At 49.0% G+C, this 14,379-nt stretch overlaps 1 protein-coding gene across 3 annotated transcripts in view; it reads right to left on the bottom strand.

Moving 5' to 3' along the window:
- Positions 1-5,701, bottom strand: part of CNR2 (cannabinoid receptor 2) — a 40,385-nt gene extending 34,684 nt beyond the window's left edge. For all 3 annotated transcript variants that reach the window (XR_009731736.1, XM_061393365.1, XM_061393359.1), the window contains exon 1: positions 5,149-5,701. The gene's annotated coding sequence lies outside the window, so the exon portion shown is untranslated. The remainder of the gene's footprint in view (positions 1-5,148) is intronic.
- Between the last annotated feature and the right edge of the window lie 8,678 nt (positions 5,702-14,379).

Genomic DNA, 14,379 nt, shown 5'->3' with positions numbered 1-14,379 from the left:
ATTATATGGACTGTGTCATAATTTTCTATGGTCCATGAAAAAGGAAGTGTTTTAAGTCAAATGTACTATTTGTAATGTGTCTTATTTCCAAAATTTCCTTAACATTTATTTAACTTATATGCCTAATATGTAAAAACAAAGTTTACTTCTCCACGGTTTACAGTGACACATGTGCTTGATTTACTTTAAATTCATGACCGAAGAAAATGCATGCTGGCTGAACAAATTTTAAAATGATGTTTTATGGAGGCACCAAATGGACATTAAAATAGACTGACATGGGGAATTCCTCGGTGGTCCAGTGGTTATGACTTGGCGCTCTTACTGCCAGGGGCCCCGGTTCAACCCCTAGTCCGAGAACTGAGATCCCAAAAGCCTCGAGGGATCATTTATGTGAGTTGAGGTTTTGCATTCTTGCATCTGATTGCTTAAAAAGCTGAATTGTAGCTTTTAAAAAGAATGTTATGCTTGTTGTATGGTAAGATAAAATAGCTCTCAGGTCCCTATGTATAAGCACCTCTCTGCATATGCCTTGCAGGTATAGATCACTTTTCTGTGCAACACAGGAAAATAAAAACTACATGTTATTTTTTCTTTTTAACCATCTTTGACATTTCGTAACAGAATTTTCCTGGTAAGCCATGTAAGGAATTTGATCAGATAAATACAAATGATAAATCTGGAGGCAAATCTGTGAGGTCATTATCTTCCTTCTTCTACTTCCTTGTTTATTCAGCCTCAGAGTTCCCTTTGCGTCCTTTGTTTGTTTGTTTAATGTACTTATTTATTTGGCTGCATTGGGTCTTAGTTGCAGTACACAGGGTCTTTGTTGAGGTGCACTGACCCTCTAGCTGTGGCAAGCTGGCTTACCGACTAGGGATCAAACCCCAGGTCCCCTGCACTACAAGGTGGATTCTTCAGCACTGGACCACCAGGGAAGTCCCTGATTCCTTTCTTTAATCATTGGTTCATTAGAGGTATGAATTAAACAACATACGATGAAGATCAGTGTAAAACCATGTATTAGCCAAAGCCACGCCAGTGGTCAAAAGATGAACCGCCTGGTTGGAAGTCATGAGAATATCATTTGTTTGATCACCACTAACTATTGCTTTTGATTCTTCCATTTATTTTATTAAAAAAATTTTTTTTGGCTGTGCCACGTGGCTTATGGGATCTTAGTTCCCCAGCCAGGGATCAAACCCAGGTGCCTGGCAGTGAGAGTGCTGAGTCCTAACCACTGGAATTCCCAATTCTTCCATTTACCTTAAGAAGTTCTCACACTGAGAAAAATGTCTTTTAAATGGCAAAACAATTATTCACTAATTTTTTTTTTAATGGAAATGTTCTAATAATGTGAACCTTCTGGAATAGCTTCTTCCTTGTTGGGATGAGCTGGTGGAAAACAGTGGAAAGACAGATCTGGGCTTGACTCTTGTCTCTGCCATTTACCTGCTGCGTCTGAGCCTTGGCAGCCTCACCTGCGCAGTGGGTGTTGTATACAACGACTCAGAGACAGTCCACGGAGCCCCAGTCCCTGCTTTTGGCTTCTTCACATTCCCCAGGATCCAGACAGATCCCTGGAGACCCATAAAGGATGGACTCGTTGCGTTCTGACAGAGGTAACACTGAACGCAGCTGTGATTCTCAAAGAGGAACTTTGGGGTGGCCCCAATCCCCCAGGAGAGGAAGGCGGGGGGACTTTGGTGGGAGAGGCTGCCTCTGACTCGCTGGGTGAGCGGATCCGGGGCCTCCCCTCTGGGGGCATCAGCAGGTGGGGGAGGAGAAGAGAAGCAGGAAAACCCACAGGATGCCCGACCTACCCATGCGGTCACCCGCTTGAATGTAATACTCACAGTTTTCTCTCCCATGCTGGGTGTGATGACGCTGGGGAGGCTCCTCCCCGCCTGACCCACCCCATCTATCTGCCCTGGTCTGCCATTTTCTTTCCTTTGGGGGCCTTCGCTGCCTGAGGGCGGGTGGGGGGGGGGAGGCGGGGCAGGACACCCTGCAGACCCTACCTCTGCAGAATATGATGGGAAAACGGAATAAAGGTCTTGTCCTTTTCTGCTGGAGGAGGGCTGACCCTGGGCCCGCCTTGCACCTTAGTGCTTAGGAGGCACTTACCACGTCTGTTCTCCTGTCTGATTCTCGTCACAATGAACCACAGTTCTGGATTCGGATAGACCTGGGTTTAGGGCTTTGCTTTGCCACGTGACCAGCCGTGTGAACTTGGGCAAGGCTTTATGCCTGGGTGAATTTCAGTTTCTCACCTCTCAAATGTGGGTAGCAGTAGCATTTCCCCCACAGGCTGCTGCGAGAATTGAAAAAGGTAAGGCTACAGGTCTAGCAGAGCTCCAGCATGTTGTACTAGAATGCTCAGTAAATGTTGCTGTTGTTGTTCAGTCGCTCAGTCCTGTCTGACTCTTTGTGACCCTATGGACTGCAGCACACCAGGCTTCCCTGTCCTTCACCAACTCCTGGAGTTTACTCAGACTCATGTCTGTTGAATCGGTGATGCCATCCAACCATCTCATCCTCTGTCATCCCCTTCCTCTCCTGCCCTCAATCTTTCCCAGCATCAGGGTCTTTTCCAATGAGTTGGCTCTTCGCATCAGGTGACTTCAGAAAACGCACAAGCACTCCTTTGAGATGGGTAGGTAATCCTACCATAGCTTCATTTTTACAGTTGAAGAGATTGAGGTTTGCAAAGGAGATGTGACTCAGCCAAGGTCGTCTGACTAATCGGGGAGACTTGGGTCCTCCACAAGGTTCAGTGATCGACAGCACAAGCTTTGGAGCCCACAGCGCAGGACTGGACCCTGGCTCTTCTTCTCCTTGGCCATGTGAGCCTGAGTGACTCCCCATTGCTCTTGAGGCTTGGTTTTCCTTCTCTATAAGGTAAGGCAGCCTGTGTCCCTTCAAAGAGTGCCCTTGGTGTCTCCCAGCTCAGGGACTTTTTGCAGGGGCAGGGGCAGAAAGCAGAAGCTGTTTGAAGACAGCCCTTCTTCCTGTCCTTTGTTAAAAAAATACCTAAGCTCAGTGAGAAGGTTAAGCTGGTGTCCCATGGGTGGAGAGAGAGGAGCCTGCACCTGTAATCGAAGGCCAGGGAGAGAGGCGATGGCCCCACGCAGGGAAAGCACCCGAGGTCACGAGTTCTGTGAGTGCTGGGGGCCTACAAGTGCCTTGGGGAGATGGCAGGACCTCTGGGGGAAGTTGCCGGGTGGCATACCCTGGAGGGTGAACCCAAGACACAGGGCACTCCAGCCTTGGCAGAGAATCTGGGCTCCAGGCATACAGGGGAAGGGAGGAGGGCTGGACTTCAGGGGATCAAACCCCTTTGGACAAGGGGGCATTCATCATAGGAGGAGCCCGGGTGGCTTCTCTCACTGTGCTCTGTAAGTGACCCTAAGAGTGAGGAGTAGGGGAGGGGATAGCTCAGTTCACACTGAGATCCACTTTCTGACTTGCTCAGTAGGATGGGGGCTTGGAGTCCTATTGAATGTGCTTTAATAAGAATGTATAAAAGAACATTTTATGCACATCTGAGATCAGGGAGAAAGGTGAAGAGACGCAACAAGATGAGGAAGGAAGAGAAAAGACTGGCCCCGAGGGCTTCGCTCAGCTGAACCGGGCTGTCATTTTCCACCTTGTGTGTGTGCTGTGCTCAGTCACGTCTGACTCCTCTGTCCATGGAACTTTCTAGGCAAGAAGGCTGGAGTGGGTTGCCATTCCCTTCCTCAGGGGATCTTCCTGACCCAGGGGTCGAACCTGGGTCTTCTGCACTGAGGGCAGATTGTTTACCATCTGAGCCACCAGGGAAGCCCCTTTCCCACCTTAATCTGACCTTAACCCACCAAAGGGTAAAGGACGTGCGTCACTGATAGAAACGGATGCTTGGGCTCAGGGCAGGTCAGGGACCATCTCTAGGCGAGCCAGAAGGTAGTTACAGACCTGGGGCCAGTGTTGTTGGGGTGCCACCTCCCGGGGTCTCTCCCAGTTCCTCCGCAGCCCCTCCTCCACCTCAGTCCTGGTCTTCATGCCCTGAAGGTGTCCACATGCTACCCATTCTAGGGGAAAGCAGCCCCACAGCCTCACTCGTCCTCATCTCTAGTCCAGGGCCAGGGTGGATTCGGTGAAGGTCAGAATCTTCACCTCAGCCACTCCCTGAGCCCAGCACACGTGCCCACGGCAGTGCTGGCATCATCTCATCAACCCTCCCACGAGCCTGTGAGTGATGGTCTCGGGTCTGAATTTCTCAGAAAAGGAAGCTGAGTGGGGGAGAAGTGGCATGATTTGTCTGAGGCCACACAACTGAAGTGACCTAGCAGCAGCAGCAGCAGCAGGGTTAGTAGAGGCAATGCTGGGGTTCATACTCAGGCATTGACTCCAGGGTACACTGTTAGGCCTACTGTTTGCTGAGTGGACCCTCCAGCGAAGTGGATCTCTGGCCTCCTGGGTCTAGAGTGGACCAGACCACACTACACTCCTGAGATGCCCACTGGGCAAGCTGGGTCTCTCTGTCAGTTTCCCCATCTGTACAATGGAGGCCAGGACTCACCAGATGATTTCCAAGATCTCTTCTGGCCCTAGTCTTTTGTTTTTTTTTTTTTCCCCTGGCCCATGATCTCCTATTTAAGCCTGCACCTTGTAAGGCAGGAGAGCCTAGTGGCTGAAGTGTGCGGGGAGCCAGAATGCCCAAGTTCAAGCCCAGCGCTCTCATTGAATGCCCATGTGACTTCGGGTGAGTCACTGAGCCCCGTCTGTAAAGTGGGGAATGACAACAGCACCTGTGGGAGACCGCTGTGAGGATTAAATAAAAGTAAACCACGAAAGGTCCTTAGAGCGGTCTCTGGCACACAGCGAGGCTCTCTGAGGCTGCGAGCACCACTGTGCGTCCTGACCCTGGTGGACACAGAGCTGAGAGCTGATTCTTGTCCTAGCTGAGAGGGTGAGGACCACACAGGCCATGAGCCTTCCAGGGGCTAGTCCTGAAAAACTGCAGGAGTCCTCAGAAACATCAGTCCCCTGGCCCCAGGCAGGTCCGCCCAGCTTCTTACCACCCTGGAGGGAAGGGGTACGGTGAGAACACAGGTTTTCTAGAATGAGGAAGAAGCCCTAAATAAAACAACAACAAAATCTACTCACGGTTGTCTGGTGGTTGAGCTCCCTGACCTTGCTGGACCTTGAGTGCTGGTGATCGCGTGTCTCAGGTCCGGCCCTGTGTCCCAGGCAGAGCTCCTGGGGCTGCTCTCCTCAAACCAGCTTCCTCGCTCATCTGGTTTCTCACAGATGAGTGAGTGTGGGGAGCTCTGGTCTTCCGTGCCTGTCACCACTTCCCCTCTGGGTTCCCGGTGCCACGGTGTTCTTGCCCTTGCAGTTGAATTGCTTCTCAGGGGGATCTCTGGCCAGGGCATAGGCCCAGGGGTCCTGGGATTTGGGTTCCAATCCAGCCTTGCTGTCATGATCTCAAGCAATTCACTTAACCTCCCTAAACCTTAGTTTCTTCATCTGTAAAATGGGGATCAAGTACCAGCCTTACACAGATCACCTAACAGGACATTCTATGCTAACACTTCTTTCCCATCAGACCAGAGCTTTGAAATCCAGCTGCCTTCAGGCACCAGGCAGATAACCGATATAAATGGGTGCAGGGTGCTGGAACAGGGCAAGAGGGACTGTGGTGGGGACGGTGGGGAAAACGGGGACCTATCTCTCAGCTCCAGGCAAGACTTGCCACCTGGGAGTGCAAATCTAATTGCCAGATGTTCCAAGCATTTGGAAGATGTACCACATCTTTTAAGAGACACTAGAAATCGTGACTTTTATGTAGTGGCTTCCATTTTTAGAATGTTGACCACAAAGTCAAATCTGAACGTGCTAAGTGGGTCAGATCAAACACCATTTTCAGTTTATGCCTGCTGGACCATGGGCTCCCTGAGGGCAGGGAGTGTGTACTCAACGCCCAGTCCTGAACCTGATAGAGTTCAAACGTCCCTCATACCTGTTATCTCAGATAGAATATTTAATGAGAGTCTACTTCTCCCTAGGGATACATAGATGAGTATGATACAGTTCTTGCCTTTCTGGGGTAATGGCCTTTGATGATCTCATTAGATCTTTTCACCTACTGCCCCTCACAATCCAGGCCTGAAGGGTTAGATTTGGCCAGTAATTCTCAAGAAGGGAGATTTTGGCCCTGAGGTGGAGTTAATAGATTCAGCCAGCAAAATTATAGGATGGTGATATTTGAGACCTGCACGTGCTGAAAAATTATTGTTTCTTATCTGAAATTGAAATGTGACTGGCCGTTCTATACTTTTATCTGGCAACTCTGCCCAGAGGGGACATCTGGCAATATCTGAAGATGTCACACTTGGCAGGGATCCTACTGACACCTAGTGGGTGGAGGCCAAGAATGCCACACACAGCCTACCATGCTTGGGACATGGATTATCCACCTCAGTTCAGTTCAGTCACTCAGTTGTGTCCAGCTCTTTGTGACCCCATGAACCGTAGCACGCCAGGCCTCCCTGTCCATCACCAACTCCCTGAGTTTACCCAAACTCATGTCCATTGAGTTGGTGATGCCATCCAACCATCTCATCCTCTGTCATCCCCTTCTCCTCCTGTCCTCAATCTTGCCCAGCATCAGGGTCTTTTCAAATGAGTCAGTTGTTTGCATCAGGTGGTCAATGTACTGGAGTTTCAGCTTCAACATCAGTCCTCCCAATGAACACTCAGGACTGATCTCCTTTAGGATGGACTGGTTGGATCTCCTTGCAGTCCAAGGGACTCTCAAGAGTCTTTTCCAACAGTTCAAAAGCATCAATTTTTCGGCACTTTCTTTATAGTCCAACTCTCACATCCATACTCAACATGTCAATAGCACTGAAGTTGAGAAATGGCTCTAGATCCAGCCCAGGTCCCTTCTGAGCAAACCCCACTCTGGAAGGCCTTTCATTTGATAACTTATCCCTTGTGTGTGTGGGGGGGCAGTCCTAGGAGCAAGTAATTGACAGTAAGGATGAGAAGAAATACTGGGGTATTAAGAAAGAAGGAAAAAGAGACAGGATGTAGTTGGGGCATGGGGGCCACTTGCAGCCTACGTCAGACTTCTGTCTGCATAGGAATTGGGGAACACCAGGGATGAGCTAGGAAAGATCCAGGAGATGCTGTCACGACACTGACTCCTGGACCCCTGGCTTTGAGGAGACCCCATCAAGAAGAAGGGGGAGGTTGCCCTCCCCCCCGAAGCCTGGCTCCCCATTGCAGCCCAGAGAGTGGAAAGGCACGCTGAAGGCAGGTCTATGAGAAATGAATAGTGAATGAAGAAAAGAAGGGAGCTAGTTTTGAGGCTAAGGTGGAAACAATGCTGGGAATCCGGGTTCTGCCGCTACCTGGCTGTGTAACAAGTTACTTCCTTTGCCTGGCCTCCATTTCCCCACTTCTAAAATGAGAGGTGCCATTTTTTTCTAGATTCCACACGTAAGTGATATCATACAGTGTCTGTCCTTCTCTGTCGGACTCTCTTCACTTGGGGTGATAACCCCCAGGTCCGTCCATGTTGCTGCAAGTGGCATTATTTCATTCTTTTTAATGCCGAATAATATTCTCTTGTATGTATATTCCACATCTTCTCTATCCATCCTTCTGTCAATGGACATTTGGGTGGCTTCCATGTCTTGGCTATTGTAAATAATGCTGCTATGAACATTGGAGTGCGTGTATCCTTTTGAACCATGATTTTCTCTGCATATATGCCCAGGAGTGGGATTGCTGGATCATATGGTAGTGCTAGTTTTAAAACACACATGTTGGCTGAGGACTTGGTAAAATAGTCACGGGGACTTCTGTGAAGATTTTTAGAGCTCTTCTCTAAATTGTTTCTTTTTCTTCATTACTGTGCTGAATACTCTGTTATAATCTAAATGGGAAAATTTGAAAAAGAATAGATATATGTATGTGTGTAATGGAATCACTTTGCTATATACCTGAAACTAACACAACATTGTTAATCAACTATATTCTAAACGAAAAAAGATAGGTGCTTGTACAATTTTCAGAGTCACCTAAAAGGCTTATTAAAACACACTGCTGGCCCACTCCACCCCAAGTTTCTGACTATGTATCCTGGGCTGAAGGCTGAGAATCTGAATTCCAGACAAACTCCCAGGGGAGTTTGGTCCCAGGGGATGCTTGGGATGTTGGTCCTTGTCCACACCTTGGGCAGCACCGAACAGTGTCATGGGTAAGGGCCCTTCCTGCTCAGGCAGTCCAGGATCTCCGAGTCCTCTGGGTACCATGGGCAGAGCTGAGAGGGCCCACACAGGAAGTCCATTCTCTTTTCCCCAGGGAGGGCAAAGTGCACCTGCCGCGGAGGTTCCAAGAGTTGGTTTTCTGTTCCCAGTGAACAGCCGGCTTCACCAGCCCTTGTTCTGTGAGACGCTGCCATCTACTGGTTGCATGTGCCCATAGCCGGGTCCAGAGCACTGCCATGTTTGGGGCCTGATTGAAAGAGAAACCTTCCCTCCAGTATTCTTGCCTGGAGAATCCCATGGACAGACGAGCCTGGTGAGCTACAGTCCATGGAGTTGCAAAGGGTTGGACACGACTGAGGTGACTTAGCACAGCACAGCACCCTCCCTGGGTGGTGTCTTTCCTACCAGGTCTCAGAGAAGCAGACTTCGTAATGTCTAGGCCACCTGCCCCCTTTAGACGACTCAGTTCCCAACATACAGGACACCTGAGTTAACCTGGGAAATGAAGACAAGATGCGCTGGTAAGCCTGTGGGATAACATGCTATCTCCAAACATTGCTGCTTTCTGCTTTGAAAATCCTGCTGCTGCTACTGCTGCTACTAAGTCGCTTCAGTCGTGTCCGACTCTGTGCGACCCCATAGACAGCAGCCCACCAGGCTCCCCCGTCCCTGGGATTCTCCAGGCAAGAACAGTGGAGTGGGTTGCCATTTCCTTCTCCAATGCATGAAAGTGAAAAGTGAAAGTGAAGTCGCTCAGTCGTGTCTGACTCTTAGCGACCCCACGGACTGCAGCCTACCAGGCTCCTCCATCCATGGGATTTTCCAGGCAAGAGTACTGGAGTGGGGTGCCATTGCCTTCTCCGTGAAAATCCTGACATACAAGTATCTTCATTTATTAAATGGAAAAGGATTAGTGTACCTTTACAAATTTTTACTATCAGCACCCTTTTAGTGCTAAGTTGCTTCAGTCAAGTCCGACTCTCTGTGACCCAATGGACTGTAGCCTGCCATGTCCCTCTGTCCATGGGATTCTCCAGGCAAGAATACTGGAGTGAGTCACCATGCAGGGGATCTTCCCAACCCAGGGATCAAACCTGCATCTCTTCCTTCATTGGCAGGAAGATTCTTTACCACTAGCGCCACCTGTGAAGCCCAGGTGGTTGCATAGGGCATGCTTAAGACACAGTGGCTCACTTAATTAAACTGGGCAAAAATTTGATAGCAATGTTGGCAAGCCTGCTGTGAGACAGACATTCTTGTACACTTACTAAGCTCACTTAATAAGCATGTATAAGCTGAAAATAAGTAAAACTCTCTGACATAGTGGGGTGGTTTGAATGCAGGCTCTGGAATTGGACTACACCTGGATTTAGATTCTGGTTTGGGGCAAATCTATGTTGCTTGGTCAAAGCACTTTCTCTGGTCTCAGTTTCTTCAACCAGGAATGAGGAACTTGGTTCCAGTCAACGTTTCTCAAAATTTATCTTCATCAGCATCTCCAGGAGAGCTTATTAAAGTACAGACACACTGTACAGATAGCCCATAGGCACATGAAATGGTACTTATCATCATTAATTATTAAGGAAATGCAAATTAAAACTACAATGAGGTACCATCTCACACCAGTCAAAGTGGCCATCATTTAAAAGTCTACAAATGACAAATGCTGGAGAGGATAAGGAAAAGGGAACCTTCCTACAGTCTTGGTGGGAATGCAAGTTGGTACAACCACTATGGAAAATAATACGGAGGTTCCTCAGAAAACTTAGAGTGACCGTATGATCCAGTAATCCCATTCCTGGGCATATATCCAGACAAAACTCTAATTAAAAAAGATACATGCACCCTCTATGTTCATAACAGCACTGTTTACAATAGCCAAGATATGGAAGCAAACTAAATGTCCATTGACAGATGAATGGATGAAGAAGTCAGTCAGTCAGTTTAGTTGCTCAGTCGTGTCCAACTCTTTGCGACCCCATGGACTGCAGCACAGCAGGCCTCCCTGTCCATCACCAACTCCTGAAGCTTGTTCAAACTCATGTCCATTGAGTCGGTGATGTCATCCAACCATCTCATCCTCTGTCGTCCCCTTCTCCTCCCGCCTTCAATCTTTCCCAGGATCAGGGTCTTTTCCAAGGAGTCAGTTCTTTGCATCAGGTGGCCAAAGTATTGGAGTTTCAGCTTCAGCATCAGTCCTTCCAATGAACACCCAGGACTGATCTCCTTTAGGATGGACTTTGTGCAGGGGTGGGGGTGGGGTGGGGTGGTGCTTAATATGGATCCTTAGGCAACGTTGTCCTCAAGCTGTGCAGACCTTGGGGAAGTTACTTCCTGTCTCTGGACCTTAAGTCTCCACCTCCGGAGGATGAGACGATTGGGTTTCCAGGAATGGCAAATAGATTTTACCTTGAGGGCCAAGTCCGGTATTTTGGTAATTGCTGCCTAGAGCATAATGTTGAGAAGGATTCTGAATCTAAGCTCAGGAGGAAGAAGTGTCGTGATCCACTAGTGAGGCTTCACTGGTGTAAGAGGGGCAGTGCTGGTCGGCATCTTTGGAATATAGTTCTTAAGCTTTGGGGGGGTCATGGCCCCTTTAGGAATTTGATGGGATGCAAGGCAAGTAGTGAAAACACAATGGGGGCAGGCAGAGAACTGGGTGTAAGGTCAGAGAGTGGAGGCCTGTGGCCAGCTGGAGAGCCCTTGCCATGCGGAAAGGAGGCTATAGCTCTCGGCTCTGCTGGGTTTTTTTGGCGATTTTGTCTTTTGGCTGCGCTGGGTCTTCTTGCTGTATACTGCCTTTCTCTAGTTGCGGTGAGCGAGGGCTTCTCTCTTGGACGGGGCCCGGGCTCCCCGCTGCAGCGGCCTCTCTTGTTGTACAGCACAGGCTCTAGGCACGCAGGTTTCAGTAGTTGTGGCTCATGGGCTTAGATGTCCCGAGGCAGGTGGGACCTTGGTTCCTGGACTAGGAATCGAACCTGTGTCCCCTGGATTGCCAAGCGGACTCTTAACCCCTGGACCACAATGGAAGTCCTGCTGATTGTTCCCTGAAGGAGTGAGTTCAGCTGGGTGGCCAAATCATAGGATTTTTCGAGAGATCCCTCAAATCTGGAATTGTTACATTTTTTTTTTTTTTAAATCAAACATGTTTAAACAAACAACATGTCTTTGGCAGGATCTATCCTGTGCGCCTCCAGTTGACAACTTCTGCCCGAGGACCCTTCTGGTTCTGGCATTTCCGTGTTGTCCCAGCCTCTCCCTCTCTGGCCCGTCCCAGTGAGGATAGCTGGTAACTTCTCATAGATGAATACACGAACATCCCCTCGCCGAGGGTAACTATTCTTCCCTTTTCCGAGGGATTTGTATTTCAAAAGAAGGGGGCATGTGACTCCACATCCAGTCACAGTTATCCCTGAAATCCATCAGACCCCACCATGGCTATTTATTGGGCCTTTTTTTTTTTTCTGATTATGAAAGTGAACAGACGTCACAGACAAGGTTCACCTATGTGAAAGTTTAAAAAAGAGAGAAGCCGAATAAGATGTGTGGCATGCCTACTATTTTTGTAAATTAAAAAACACCTACACACACAACAACATATTTATAAGGATACATTTAAAGTCAAGGGTACTTGGTGACCAAAGAGGTACCCTAGAGGACTTCCCAGGTCCAGTGGTTGAGAATCGCCTGCCAATGCAGGGGACATGGGTTGCATCCCTGGTTCTGGAATATTCCACGTGCCAATGGGCAATGTGTCAGCACCACAACTATTGACCTGTGCACTCTAGAACCCATGCTCCACAACAGGAGAAGCCGCCACAAGGGGAAACTCTCCCCTCACAAGAGTAGCCCCTGCTCACGGCAACTAGAGAAAGCCTAAGCGCAGCAACGAAGACCCAGCACAGCCATAAATGAATATAAATAAAGAGGTACGTAAGAGAGGTTACCTGTAGTCATAGGTGGGGTGGGGGGTGGGGGCTGGTGCAGATGGAGGCGTGGGAGGAAAGGGGATAAAAGAAATTCAATATGTCAATCAATCAGTTACCTGGGAGGAGAGCGAGGTAATGGTGAGCCATAGACTGCCAGGGGCTGCTCGAGACAGTCAACTCCCCCAAAGTCCTCCCTAAAAGAGTAATAATGATCATCACAGACATTTTGGGAATTTAAAATATATATAAGGGAGAAGACAAAAATGCCCCCTTCTGGTCCCACTGCAGGGAGCCAGGGAGACTTTCCTTTTTTTTTTTTTTTTTTAATATTTATGTTTATTTATTTATTTGGCTGCACTGGGTCTGAGCTGCAGCATGTAGGATCTTTAGCTGCGTGGCATGTGGGATCTAGTTCCCCAATCAGGGATCGAACCTCAGCCCCCGCACTGAGAGCACAGACCACCAGGGAAGTCTGTTTTGCTAGCTTTTTTGTGTTCTTCTCTCACCCGCCACAGATCCAGGCCAGAGGTGTTAGGGGCTCAGTGTGCCTCTGGGGGGCCTTGGGGACAGAGATAGAGGGCGGCTGAAGAGATGAATTAGAGAGTCGGTCAATAGAACCTGAGTTTGGGGCCAGACTTTGAGCTCCAGTGCCCAGGTGAAGCACAAGGGTATTTCCACCGGCTCTCAGCCCAGCTCTAGCAGAAACAATTGGCTCTATAAATAACAGTGTCGACAGGGCCTGAGGGCAGATGTGAGCCGGCCAGGCTCAGGAACCAGAAAGAGTTTAATAATAGTCTCGGTTCGTCTCTCACCACTGGGCTCAGACAGCAGTGCAAACAAAGGCAAATGACATCTGGGCTCCCAACCAGAACCTGTGTGTGGCTGGCGTCTTCAGTAGCAGACGACTGGATTTTCATTTTCCAGCTGGGTTCTGGCGGTGAGAAGCAAGGGGCATCAGGGTGGCTAAGCAGTCCACTGCTTCTGGACTTGGAAGCAGATGGACCTGTTCCTGATTCTGCCACTGAACAGCTGTGTGACCTTGATCAAGTTACTGAATTTCCCCGAACTTCGGTTTTCGCTCACACTAATGTGTGTGTGTGTGTTAGTCGCTCAGTTGTGTCTGACTCTTTGTGACCCCACGGACTGTAGCCCATCAGACTCCTCTGTCTATGGAATTCTCCAGGCAAAAATACCAGAGAGGGTTGCCATGCCCTTCTTCAGGGGATCTTCCTGGCACAAGGATGGAACACGGGACTCCTGCATTGTAGGCAGATGATTTACTGTCTGAGCCACCAGGGAAGCCCTCCCCTTGTGCTCATACCACCTATCAACTGTATGCAAAAAATGGAAAGCCATATATACATATCAGGAACAAGTGCAAACACAAGAGAAATAAGGCAGATACAGATGCTGTCACTAAGACTCTCTCCCCCACGAAACTGTAGGTGGTCTCCTCTGAGTCCCCTTTTCAACTTGGCCTTGATGTTGGCCCCTAGCCTGCCTTAGGCCTGCCCAGCCCAGTCCTAGCAAACAAGCAGGCTAAATCATCCCCATCATTGATATCCAATCAAATTCCTCATCGCCCAACTGTGATGTCTTAGTCCTTGGCCGGCCTTTGGCAAGAATCCCATTAGATCAGTTTAGCAAGAATCCCCCTGCCCTCAAAGACTTTTCCTAGTAACTTTCCATCCATGGGCACCCCCTCCCTGGTCCTTGGCTTTAAATCCCCAGCTGCCTTTGCTGTACAGAGAATCCCCTATGTATGAACCTTCAAGCTGTGAACTTTCAAAGATGCAAACACGCATCTGTTTCCAGCAAGGAACCAGAATTTGGTGCCGTCAGCGTCAGGTGTGAGTGAAATTGCAGCTTGCCCTCCGTCTCCTATTGCTGACGATCCTTCATCTCTACCATCTCCTACCTCCTCTCCCTTATCCAGTCAGTAACTTTTCTTCCCTGTCCACTCACTGCCAGTCCCTGTATACCAGCTGTGGTACTGTGCTACTGAACCTTTCAAGTATCAGTTCAGTTGAGTTGCTCAGTGGAGTCCAGCTCTTTGCGACCCCAGGGACTATAGCACGCCAGGCCTCCCAGTCCATCACCAATTCCCAGAGTTTACTCAAACTCATGTCCATCGCGTCGGTGATGCCATCCAACCATCTCATCCTCTGTCGTCCCCTTCTCCTCCTGCC

This window comes from Bos javanicus, chromosome 2, assembly GCF_032452875.1.
Source record: "Bos javanicus breed banteng chromosome 2, ARS-OSU_banteng_1.0, whole genome shotgun sequence".
Taxonomy (NCBI): domain Eukaryota; kingdom Metazoa; phylum Chordata; class Mammalia; order Artiodactyla; family Bovidae; genus Bos; species Bos javanicus.
Note: the sequence above shows the minus strand (reverse complement) of the source record. Positions and strands in the feature narration are given on the sequence as shown.